A 12,685-nucleotide genomic window follows, 5' to 3' on the forward strand; every position below is an offset into this window, starting at 1 on the left:
CAGCTCCTGGGACAGGCACAGAGTAGGTGCTTGCTTCCTTTTTTTATTGTCAAATGGATGAAAGAGGAAAGGAGAAGCAATAAAGGTGAGTGTCCTTTTTTTTTTTTTTTAAGATTGTATTTATTTATTCATGAGAGACACAGAGAGAGAGAGAGGCAGAGACACAGGCAGAGGGAGAAGCAGGCTCCATGCAGGGAGCCTGACATGGGACTCAATCCCGGGCCTCCAGGATCAGGCCTGGGCTGAAGGCAGCGCTAAACCACTGAGTTCCCCGGGCTGCCCGGTGAGTGTCCATTGAACATGTATGTAGCATCAAACACTCATCCAGGTAGGAATACCAACATGTTCTGATTTGCCCAGGACTCTCCTGGCTTTGAAACTGAATGCCTCCCTTCCAGGGAATCCTCTCCATCCCAGGCAAACCAGGATGGTTAGTCATCCTAGATCTAGATTAAGTCATTTAATCTTCTTAACCTATGAGGTTGGCACTGCTATGAACCCGCTTTAGCAGGAAACCAGAGGTAAAGACCATCATACAGCTACTAGTGAAGAACCCATGAACTCTGAAAGGGTGGGAGGTGGTGTTTATAGTAGTGCTTAGACTCTTGCATCTGACAGACCAGGATTCAAATCCTAGGCTTTCGGGTTCTCAGGTCCAATTCCTGGACCCCTTACTGAAACAGCTCTGAGACTTAGTTTCCTTGTCCTAAAACAGAAATGATAAAGTTATTGCAAGAATAAATTCAATGGGCCTAGTGCATGTGCTGAGCACAGTATATGGCACACTGTTAGTGCCAAATAAATGCTGGCTTTTAAGATTAGGGGCACAAACCACAAGCACATGAGACAGAAAGGGTGTTGGAGGGGAAGGAAGAAAGAGCTAAGGATATCCAGAGGAGGAAGTGCCTTAATGCCTTTGAACTCTAGTAGCCCTCATTCTTCCTGGAGCCTGGCTCAAGCAGAAAACCTGGCAGACATTAGTTCTCTTTCTCACTTTCTTCACAGAAATGCAAGCTCCATCTTTGTATCACTGTGATCTCCTGTGGGAGGTTCTTGTCCGCTCTTCACTGCCCCACAGCAGCCCCAGTACCTTTCAATGTAGCTGTGTGATCTTGGGCCAGTGGTTTCACCTCTCTGGGCCTGTTTCCATATCTGGACTGATCATAAGGATTAAAAAAGTTCATGCATTTAAAGGACTTGATGAGCATCTGGCATTAGTAAGGGCTCAAAAAAAAAAAAAAAAAGTCAGCTAAATCATGACACTCAGAATGAACTCCTGCTTCCATACCCTAACTTCCAGGCACGCTACACTCATACCCTATCTCATCACCCTCCCTGTTGCCCTTCTTCATTCTGCTCTGGCCACGCTGGCTTTTACACTTGTTGTTCCCTCTGCTTGGAATGCTTTTCCACCCGGCCTTCCCACAGCTAGCTCCTTGTCATGTTGGTCTCAGCTTCAATGGTACTGCCTCAGAGAGGACCTCCTTGCCTATCTAGCAGTTACTTTCACATCAGCTTGTTTTATTTGCTTTATAGATCTTGTGACTATTTAATATTGGTTTACCAAAGCATTGGTTAATGGAGGCATGGTCTGTCTCCATGAGAACTGGCATCTGGTTCAACACTTATCCCCAGTACCTAGAACACTGCCTGCTTTGAGGATTCTTTAGCAACTCCTGCACCTCGTTTGTCTCAGCCTAACTGACTCTATAAACACAGCCCCGAGCTGGGGGACAAGATGTACTCACTGGCCTTGATTTTAGGAACTTGTCCTGTCAGCCTGACCCCCTCCATCACATGGGTTTCTCTTTCTCCCAAAGCTTGTGTCCCCAACTCTCACACTTCAGTGATATTGGCAGATATGCAGCCCAAGAGGGTCTCTGGCAAGCTCCTGGAGTCCTCAACACTTGGCTTGTGGGATGAAGAGATCAAAATGCTCGGATCCCTTTCAACTTTCACTCCTGGCTTTGAAGAGGGAAGGAGGGACTTCCTAGCACTCGAAGGGACAGGGAAGAAGTGCTCTTCTAGCCTCTACTGTGTCTCCAGCACAGGGAGATTGTAAAACACCAGGAGAGCAAAGCATTAGTTAAGTATTTTGGAATCAGACAGACCTGGTTCAAATCCCCCTTCTGTCATTTTCTAGAGCAGAGGTCAAAGACCTGTTCCTGTAAAAGATCAGATAGTACATACTTTGGGCTTTGCCGGCCTTGTGGTCTCTGTCACAGCTGTTCAGATTCTGCCATTGCAGCAATAAACAAGATTTAAATGAACAGGCTGCTCGCTGGATTCGGTCCACAGGCTGTAGTTTGCCAACCCCTGTTATAAAGCAAATTAAAAAGTAACTATTGAGAGCATCAATTTCCACATCTGTAAAATGGGGATGTTCTAGTACCTGCCTACATCTCTGGGTGGTGGTGAGATTTTAATGTAATTAAGCACATGAAGTGCCGAGTCACCCGGGTGGCTCAGTCGGTTAAGTGACCGACTCTTGATTTCGGTTCAGGTCATGATCTCAGGGTCCTGGGATGGAGCCCCATGCTGAATCTGGCTCCACATTCAGTAGAGAGTCTGCTTCAAGATTCTCTCTCCCTCTGCCCCTCCCCTCACTCTCTCTCTCTCTCTCTCTCTCAAATAAATAAATAAACTTAAAAAATATATACATATATATGTGGCTCCTGGGTGGCTCCCTCAGTTAAGCACCTTCGGCTCAGGTCATGATCTCAGGGTTCCAGGATGGCGCTCCTGCTGGGCTCCCTGCTCAGCGGGGAGTCTGCTTCTCCCTCTGTGTGTGCGCACTCTCTCTTTCTATCTCGCAAATAATAAAAAAAAAATCTGTGAGAGACTCACAGATCATAGGAAACAAACTGAGGGTTGCTGGAAGGGAGAGGGCTGGGGGACAGGGTAACTGGGTGATGGACATGAAGGAGGTCAGGTAATGGAATGAGCGCTGGGTGTTATATAAGAATGATAAATCCTCGACCTCTACCTCTGAAACCAAAACATTATATGTTAATTAATTGAATTTAAATAAATTTTTTAAAGAAAAAATCTGTTAAAAAAACCCCACAAAAAAACAAAAAACAGTATGTAAAGTGCCAAGCCTAGTACTTGGCACACTGAAGTGCTCAATAAGTATCTCTGGTCGTTAGTATTAACTAGGTGTTTAACAAACAAAAAATGCTTTATAGATATTAACTCACTTAAAACTCATCGTGTCCTATAAGACAGGTATCATCAGCGCATTTTACAGATGAGGAAACAGAGACCCGGAGAGGTCAAGTCACTAGCTCAAGTCAATCTGGCTCCAGGGCGTAGGCTCTTCCCCACTCCGCTCAATTGTCTCTTTTTAAATGACCCTGTTTCATCCTCATAGCAATTCTTTGCAATAGTTATCATCGCCCCAGTTTTGCAGACTTGCATACCGAGGTACAGCAGGAGGAAGTCACTGGTCAAAATAAGTAAACACCGGCTCCACTGACCACTGGACACCAAATTGGATTTCTGCCCAAGATCTCCACATGTGTAGCCTGGCTTCCCCCTCCTGCTCCCCATCTCCAGCTGTGTTTTCTTTGGATCCTTGCATGGCTTGGAGAAGCTGCGTCAGTCCTTCTCCCCTCCTGACCATTCTTCCACCGCCCCTACCCCCCAGGCCCATCCAAGCTACCCCTTGGGAAAAGCACCCCCCACCCTCACCATGCTGGAGCCCTTGAGCCCCGAGCACCACGGCATATGTAATGTGTACAGGCCTGCTCTGGTGAGCGTGCGTGTGCCTGGGCACGAGTGTTAGGGGACAGATTGGAATGAGGGAAGAGGTGTGTGTGGGGGCCAGATGTCAGACCAGGAGACTCTGATGACATCTCCCCAAACAGGCGGGAGGGAGGCAGACGTTTACCAAATGGAGAGAAGAGAAACACAGGACTGGGGCTTTCTGGGTTCAGCCAGGGGCAGAGCTGCTGACTGCCATTCTGTGGCTTCTAAAACTTGGACACTTGGCATTTGGGTTTCTCCTTTTCTTTCCCATTGCTCCTTGAAGAGCAGCTCCTTTTTCTGTGGAAGGAGCCGGCCACCTAGGCCCCAAAGGGTCTTCCAGGTTTGAAACTCAAGGACTCCCACGCTGCTCACGGGGCGTCGTTCCCTGGCTCCTGGGTCCTGTGTGCCCCTGTCCCTGGTACCGCTCCAGCAAACTTGGCCTCGAGCAGCTTCCTCATCCTCCAACTTCTCTCCTTTTCTTTACGCTTCACCCTCCCCGCTTCTATGCCTCTTGCAGCCTCCAGCTGACTCTGACTTATGGGGGCCTCTTTCTCGAAGGTCCTCTCAACCTCCTGTCCCTGCTGTCGTTAGCACTCAGCATGGGCTTCCCACCCACTCACTGCTTTGAGGAAGGGGTGGAAGATCTGTACAGTGCTGTCTAGACGTTTGGAGTTCATAAGCCAGAACTGTAATTTCAAAGGGAGGGGGCGCCAGCGGTACTGACTTTTCTCCTTTTGATGATGAGGGTGGGGCACCTTCATTGGCCTCAGCTTGTCTCTTTGCAGACCTTTCCAAAGGTTGTGAGAAGCCCCCAACACATTGCAGCATCCTGACTTTTCCGAGATGCTCTGTTACCACAGCCTCTGAGGGCCCTCCCCTCCCGGGAGGGAGTCGTGAGGACATCACAGCCTCCCCACCTTCCTCCTGGGTGCCACCTCACTAGCGCCATATTTTAGCACTGTCCCCACAGTGGTACCAAATCCTGTCGCCCTCCCAGGATTCTCATCTCAGATCATGGCATCATGCTCACCCAGATGCTCAAGTCAGAAGCAGAGCAGTTTTCCTTGACCCTTATTTCCTGAAAGCTCATATCAGCAAATCCTGGTGTCCTGAACTCCAAAAGGTGCCCCCCACCTCTATGCACAGTTCCCATTTGCACCAACACTAGTCTGGGCCATTTTCTGCACCAACCACAGTGGTGTTCAAAAAATAGGAATTGTAGTACCTTACTACCCTATTCAAAACCCTCATTCACTCCCCATCACACACAAAGACCTGGGTGCTGGCCATGAGCCCAGAGGACTAGGCTGCCCAGCTCCCACCTACCTTCCTCTTCAACTCTATTCCACCACTGTCTGGACACCAAGTCACTCAGCCTCGAGCTTTCCATTTACCCTTCCCTGCACCCGATGCACCTTTACAGAGAGACATTGCCTGGTTAGCTTCCTCTATTCACTGGAGTTTCTCCCCAAGTGTCACCTGCCCAGGGAGGATCCCACCCCATCAGTGTGCCTGTTGCTCTGCTTTGTTCTTTATCGGCTGTTTCTTCCAGCAGACTGTAAGCTCCATGGCGGCAGGAGCCTGATACTTACTCATGGCTGTGTCCCCAGGGCCCAGCACAGGAGCCAGTGTATAGAGAGTGGGTAGTTATTACTATCTACAGACCCTTCAAAAGGGGAGATTTTATCACGGACTGAGCAGCGCCGGCCTAATTCCCCCCTGAGCCTCTAAGCTCCCTATGCTTCCTGCTGGCACCATCCATCTCCTTACATCTCTCTGGGGTTATCTGGAGCTGGTCTGCAGCCAGGAATGCCATACTTTCCTAATCTCTTCAGAGGCCTGAACAATCCCTAAAGTCACCTCAGGAGGGGGTGGGGGTACTCCCTTAGGATCTCAGCTGGCTGCACAGGAATCAGGACTCCCTGACCCAAGCCACTCCCAGGCCCCTACACCTTACCTTCTAACAGGCCAGGCTGCCCTGGGACTTCATGTGCCTTCCTGGTGTGGGAGAAGCTGCTGGCCAGATTGAGATCCCTCTCAGTGCCCCATAGGCCAGAATTTCAGGCCTAAAGTTAGATCACTGGTTCTCAACCCCTTTTGCACATTAGTAGCTTTTGAAGTGGGGAGGGTTTTCCTTTGTTTTGTTATGCTTTGAATACCTATGGCTCTGCCCCAAACCCTAAGACTCTGATTTTTATTTATTCATTTTTTTTTTTAGTAGGCTCCATATTGGGTTTGAACTCAATCAAGACCTGAGCTGATTAAAAAAAAAAAAAAAAAAAGACCTGAGCTGAGATCAAGAGTCAGACACTTGGAGCGCGTGGGTGCCTCAGTGGTTGAGCATCTGCCTTTGGCTCAGGTCCTGATCCTGGGGTCCTGGGATCCAGTCCCACATAGGGCTCCCCACAGTGAGCCTGCTTCTCCCTCTGCCTGTGTCTCTGCCTCTCTGTGTGTGTCTCTCATGAATAAATAAATAAATAAATAAATAACGTTAAAAAAAAAAAGAGTTGGACACTTGACCGACCGAACCACCCAGGTGCCCCTCTGATTTCTCTTTTTATTTTATTTTTTTTATTTTTTTATTTTTTTTTTAAGATTTTATTTATTTTTTATTTATTCATGAAAGACTGAGAGAGAGAGAGAGAGCGCCAGAGACAAAGGCAGAGGGAGAAGCAGGCTCCATGCACCGGGAGCCCAATGTGGGATTCGATCCCGGGTCTCCAGGATGGCGCCCTGGGCCAAGGGCAGGCGCCAAACCGCAGCGCCACCCAGGGATCCCTGATTTCTCTTTTTAAAGCAGGCTTCATGCCCAATATGGGGCCCCAGTCATGACCCCGAGATCAAGTGTCCTACACTCTGCAGGCTGAGCCGGCCAGGCACCCTGCAAAACTCTTGATTTCATTGGTTTGGGATGAAGCCCTGGCATCAGTGGGTGTTTTTTAAAAAGTTCCTCGGAAAAAAAAAATAAAAATAAAAAATAAAAAGTTCCTCGGGATCCCAAGGTGGCTTAGTGGTTGAGCTCCTGCCTTCAGCCCAGGGCTTGATTTTGGGGTTCTGGGATTGAGTCCCACATCGGGCTCCCTGCAAAGAGCCAGCTTGTCTTTCTGCCTGTGTCTCTGCGTCTTTCTCTCTGTGTCTCTCATGAATGAATAAAAAACAAAATCTTTATAAAAAAAAAAGTTCCTCAACAGGATATAATGAACAAGACTGAGAGTAACAAGCATTGGCAAGAACACGGAGAAAGGAGAACCTTTCCCCACTGCTGCTAGGATGCAGCGTAGTGCAGTGCTTTGTCAGTTTCTTATAAAGGTAAACATATGTTCACTACCCATCCAGCAATTCCACTTCCAGGTGTCCATAAATAGGAAAACCTATGTTCATGCAAACCCTTACACACAGGTTTGTGGCAGTTCCATTCCTCATAGCCAAAAAGGTGGGAACAGCCCCAATGTCCAGCAGTCGGTAAACAGATAAACAAAATGTGGCACTTGTGTGGTGGAAGACTATTCAGCAGGAAAGAAGATTGATCTGTGCCACAGCATGGATGAATCTCAAAAACATGATTCCATGTATGTGAAAGGTCCAGAGAAGGCAACTCTATGGAGATCAAAGGCAGAGCAGTGGTCACCTGGGCCTGTGGTGTGGGAAGAGGGGGTGAATGTAAATGAACAGTCACAAGAGGTTTTTTTGGGAGATGGAAATGTTCTAAAGCTGGCTTGTGGTGGCTGCACAGCTGTGTACATTTGCTCAAAATCCTTGAATTGTACATTTGAAACAGGTGAATCTCACACCGTATAAATCATACTCCAAGGGACGCCTGGGTGGCTCAGTGGTTGAGCATCTGCTTTCGGCTCAGGGCATGATCCTGGTCGAGAGATCAAATCCCACATCGGGGTCCCTGCGAAGAGCCTGTTTCTCCCTTCTCCCTCTGTCTATCCCTCTGCCTCTCTCTGTGTGTCTGTCATGAATAAATAAATTAATTTTAAAAATCTTTTTTTTTAAAGATTTTATTTATTTATTCATGAGAGACACACACACACACAGAGGCAGGTAGAGGGAGAAGCAGGCTCCATGCAGGGAACCCAATATGGGGTTTGATCTCTGGACCAGGATCATGCCCTGAGCCGAAGGCAGGAGCTAAACCGCCGAGCCACCCAGGGATCCCCATTTTAAAAATCTTAAAAAAAAAATCATACCCCAAGTTTTTCATGCAAGGGTTGGGATCTCTGGGTCAGAAGCCAAGCATCCTAGGACCCCCTCAGCTGGGACCCAAGCTCAGTTGGTGTCCTCTCCCTTCCCCCTCTCTATGTCAAAATTTCCTCTGATCTCAGATGTTCAGGAAGCTGCCTTCTGTCATCCTGGCTTCTTTTTTTGGAGAAGTCTAGGATTTCATTCTGCAGACTCAGCTCTATTTAGTGTAAACATCCTGGTTTGTGGCCACTCTGCTCAAAGTAGTAAAAATGGGGATCAGAAGGAAGGGGTGGGGAGGGTGAAAATGCCCCCCCCCCCCGGGCAAGTCCTCCTACTGAGATGACCCAGCCACCACCTGGAGATGCTGGGTGCTAAACCAGAATGGGGACCAGATTTGGGGTGCAGGAGCCTGGCTCCACCTGCACCTTCCCCATTGCCTGGCAGTGCTCAGGATGACTAGTGACCCCAATACACCATCCCTCTCCACCCTTCCAGGCCTTAGCACAGGCTGTATCCTTGCCCACCTGGAAAGTCTTATCCTTCCAGCAAGAGTAGCTCATTGCCATCTCTTCTGAAGCCTTTTGCCTCCTGGTTAGCCCAACAGAACTCTTATCTCCCTGAAGCAGAGGGTTTATTTATGTGTCTGCCTCCCTGGCTCCTCTGTGAGCTCCCTGAGGACAAAGAGTCTGTCTTATTTATCTCTGGTTCTCAAGGTTCTAGGGCAGGCCCCACCACACACTGGGCCCAGCTGAACGAAGAAAGGGAGGGGAGCGTGACACCACATCAGACACTTACAGGACCAGGAAGACCAGAGGAAACGCCCCGCTCCCCTCATCTATTCTTGGCCTAAATGCCTTCTCTCATCTGGCCCCAGGATGGCCAGAGAGCCACTCCCAGTGGAAACCACAGTTTGGAGTGGAAGACTTTCTTCCACAGCTTCCCCGGGGCCAGGCCCACTGGCCTTGGAAACTGCCTTGGTGTTATTTAAACTGCAGAACAGTCTCTGGGCAGCTCTGGCTGGACCTGGGTGGGGGCAGCCTGGATCAGGATCACACTGGAGCCTCCCTTCCCCGACCGCCAGGACCTCAGGGTTTGAGCTAGCCGTGTGGTTCCCTCTCAGCAGCTTCTGGCAATAGTGGGAAAGAACAAGGGGGTTAAGATATGTAGCAGCCTGAGCCTGCTGAGCCTGTACATTTATGTTTCTGCTTTAATATGGAGGCTGGGCTTTGTCCTGAGTTGAGGTTGAGGTCCTCAGAGGCTCTGCCAGCAGACTCCCAGCCATGATAGGCTAAAACTGGAGGAGCCCTGCTTATCTCAACCATCTCTCCCAACTCATGAGGCTTCTTACTTCAGAAAAGGTGATTAAGTGCTTGAAAGCCCCAGGATCGATCTTTGCTTGGCCTGTTCATACCTATCTCCGGAGTAGAGGACTCCAGGCTGCTGGCAGAGACTCTGTCACAGTACGCAGCTCATGCTTTTCTTGGCATCTCAAAGGCCGCTGCTTTGGTGTGCCCACCACAGAAACCAGAGCCTAGAATAGAAACAGGGATACCTGAAAAAGTCATCCAGACTTTAATCCAATGTGGTCTGTCTGTGGCCAACACATATTTACAGAGCATTAGGCATAGCACTGGGAATGGGGCTACAGATGTGAAAAAGCCCCAGCCTCACCCTTAAGCAGTCCAGCCTGTGCTTAGGCACAGGCTGCTCTAGGAATAAGAAGAGGGGGCCTGACCAAGCCTGGGTGAAGACAAGTTCAGGGAAGGCTTCCTGGTGGAGGTAATATCTAAAGTAAAACTTGAAGAGGGCACCAGGGTGGCTCCGTCGGTTAAACATCCCACTCTTGATATTGGCTCAGGTCATGATCTCAGGGTCGTGAGACCAAGCCCCATATCAGACTCCACGCTCAGCAGGAAGTCTGCTTGACATTCTCTCTCCCTCTTCTTCTGTCCCTTTCCCCTACTTCTGCCCCTCCTCTCTACTCCCCCCAATTCCCTCTAGCCCCTACTCGCCCTTCTCCCCCCTACTCCTTTCTTCTGCCCCTCCCCCCTAAAACTAAATAAAAATTTCAAGTAAGACTTGAAGGTTAAATCATTGGGGAGGAAGAGTGAGAGCGAACAGCATATGTAAATGCCCAAGGTCAAGAGAGCACTTTGGGGGAAATTACACATAGTTCAAGATGGCTGGGACCCAATGAAGGAGAGGTGGTTTGAAGCTCTGGATCATGAATAACATGAATGTATGTAAAGTGCTCAGCACAGCCCTTACTAAATGTTCTGCTGTGGTAGCTCTCATTATACTTATGATCTTGTAAACCAAGTTAAGGGTTTGTAGTCAGTGGGGAGACACTCAAGGGTTTTAAGCCTAGAGTGACTTGACCAGATTTGCCATATGATCAGATTTAAAGAGATCTCTGTGACTGCAGTATGGATTATGGACTAGGAGAGAAGCAAGGCTGGAGGACGAGAAGACCGGTTTAGAGATTGGTCTTATTCATTCATTCATTCAAATATTTACATAATTAACCAATGGATTAACTCATTATTTATGTAAGTGTAATTTTTTTGTTTCTAATTATTATCTATAATAATTCAGAAAGAAGAAATGGGTGGGAGGCTTCAAATATCTCCCAACAGTAGAATAAACAAACTTTGGAAGACAGTACAGCAATGAAAATTAATGCTGCCACATGCAACAACATAAATGGGTTTTGCAAGTGCAATGTTGAACAACACTGCATAATTCCATTTGTATAAAATTCAAGGAACAGGCAAAATGAAAGCACAGTGTTTAGGGATACATGCTTAAGTGGTAAAACTATACAAGCAAAGAAGTGATTATCGCAAAATCAGTGATTACCCTGTGCTTTGTGATACCTTGACCTGAGTGATGGTCACCTGAGTTTTCACTCTGATAAATCATGAAGTTTCATATTTCTGTTTTGTGCACTTCTCTGTATGTGTGCTATTCTTTTTTTAAAAAAGATATTTACTCACGAGAGACACAGAGGGAGAGGCAGAGACACAGGTAGAGGGAGAAGCAGGCTCCCTGCGGGGAGCGCAATGCTGGACTTGATCCCAGGACCCTAGGATCACAACCTGAGCCAAAGGCAGATACTCAACCACCGAGCCAGCCACCAGGAGCCCCTGCATGTGTGCTATTTTTTTTAAAAGATTTTATTTATTCATAGAGATGCAGAGAGAGAGAGAAGCAGGCTCCATGCAGAGAGCCCGACGTGGGACTCGATCCAGGTCTCCAGGATCACGCCCTGGGCTGCAGGCGGCGCTAAACCGCTGCACCACCGGGGCTGCCCCATGTGTTCTATTCTTAACAATAAGGAGGTTTAAAAAATAATGGTGTTTGCTCTATGGTAATAGGAATGGGGATGGAAAGAAGAGGCTTATTTTGACTCTATGTGGAAAGTAAGGAGAAGGGGAACGTGAGGAATGCCCTGGGAGGAACCAATCTGGGGAGCGGGGCAAACAAAGGCAAGGAGCAGTGTTTAACACCCTGAGTCTGAGGTTGGAGATGTCCAGGACCACGGTGTGAGCTCAGGCAAGTCACTTCCCTAAAGTCCAGATTCCCTCTCCTCAAGAGGGAAGCAGCAGTGTGGTTTCATGGAATTGGCTTTGGGTTTTGATGCTGGAAACCCCGGTCTTATGACCCCAGTTGATACTTAGTATGACTTCATACCATTACTTGACCCCTGCCCTGTCCCTGCAGCCTGTTTGCTCATGGGTAGACTTGAGATAATCATTTCTACTCTCACGAGTTCTTGAAGAGGATTAAATGGTAAAATAGGATATAAGCACTTGGGATATTTGGTGCTTTCAATTAAGAGACTCTTAGTAACAAAGGAAAAGATACTTTGAAAGCATATCAGCAAGAACAGCTAGAAGTGACTATAAGGTTTTTACACTCCAGTGTTAATAAGAACTACCTGGGGAGCTTGCAAACCTGGGCATTTTGTAAGTCTCAAATGACCATATAATTTATTGTCCAAATTAAAAAAAAAAGATTTTATTTATTCATGAGAGAGAGAGAGAGAGAGAGAGAGAGAGAGAGAGAGAGAAGCAGGCTCTACGCAGGGAGCCTGATGTGGGGACTCGGTCCCAGGATCCAGGATCACAGCCCCGGGCGGGAGGCAGGTGCTAAACCGCTGAGCCACCCAGGGATCCCAAACCAGGGCACTTTTGAGAAAGGAGGCAACATTAATAATTATGCCAGGAAAACAGATATAAATCAAGACTGTCCCAGGGAAAGCAGGACATGTGGTCCCCCTAGGCAGGTCTGAGGTGGGCACCAGGCATCCGGATTTCCTACCAAGCTTCCCGAGTGAACTGGATGCTCTGTGAGGGCAGGATCGACTGCACCTCCTGTGCCTGTCGGAGCCGGTTCATTTTTGGAGGGCTCGAATCTACTTGGGGCAATCCTCATCACTCGGTGAGGCGGTAACAGCTAACGTTGATTCACTGCCAGGTACCACACATGCTGGGTACTTTACAGGTATCACCCCAGTTTTCACCAAATCTTTATGAGGCTTGGCGGACTACCTTCAATTGGAGGAAACTAAAGCTTGAAGAGGTCGAACTCCCTCAAGGCCACACATCTAGGATGGAGGCGCAGGGCTCTGAATCTAGCCGGACAGGGGAGGACCCTAGTTCACGCCACTGCCTCCGATACGGACAATGCCCCAGCCCCACCCAGCTGCACGGGGCCAGGCACCACGGACGCCGAGGCTGCT

Source organism: Canis aureus, chromosome 26, assembly GCF_053574225.1.
Source record: "Canis aureus isolate CA01 chromosome 26, VMU_Caureus_v.1.0, whole genome shotgun sequence".
NCBI classification, from domain to species: Eukaryota; Metazoa; Chordata; class Mammalia; order Carnivora; family Canidae; genus Canis; species Canis aureus.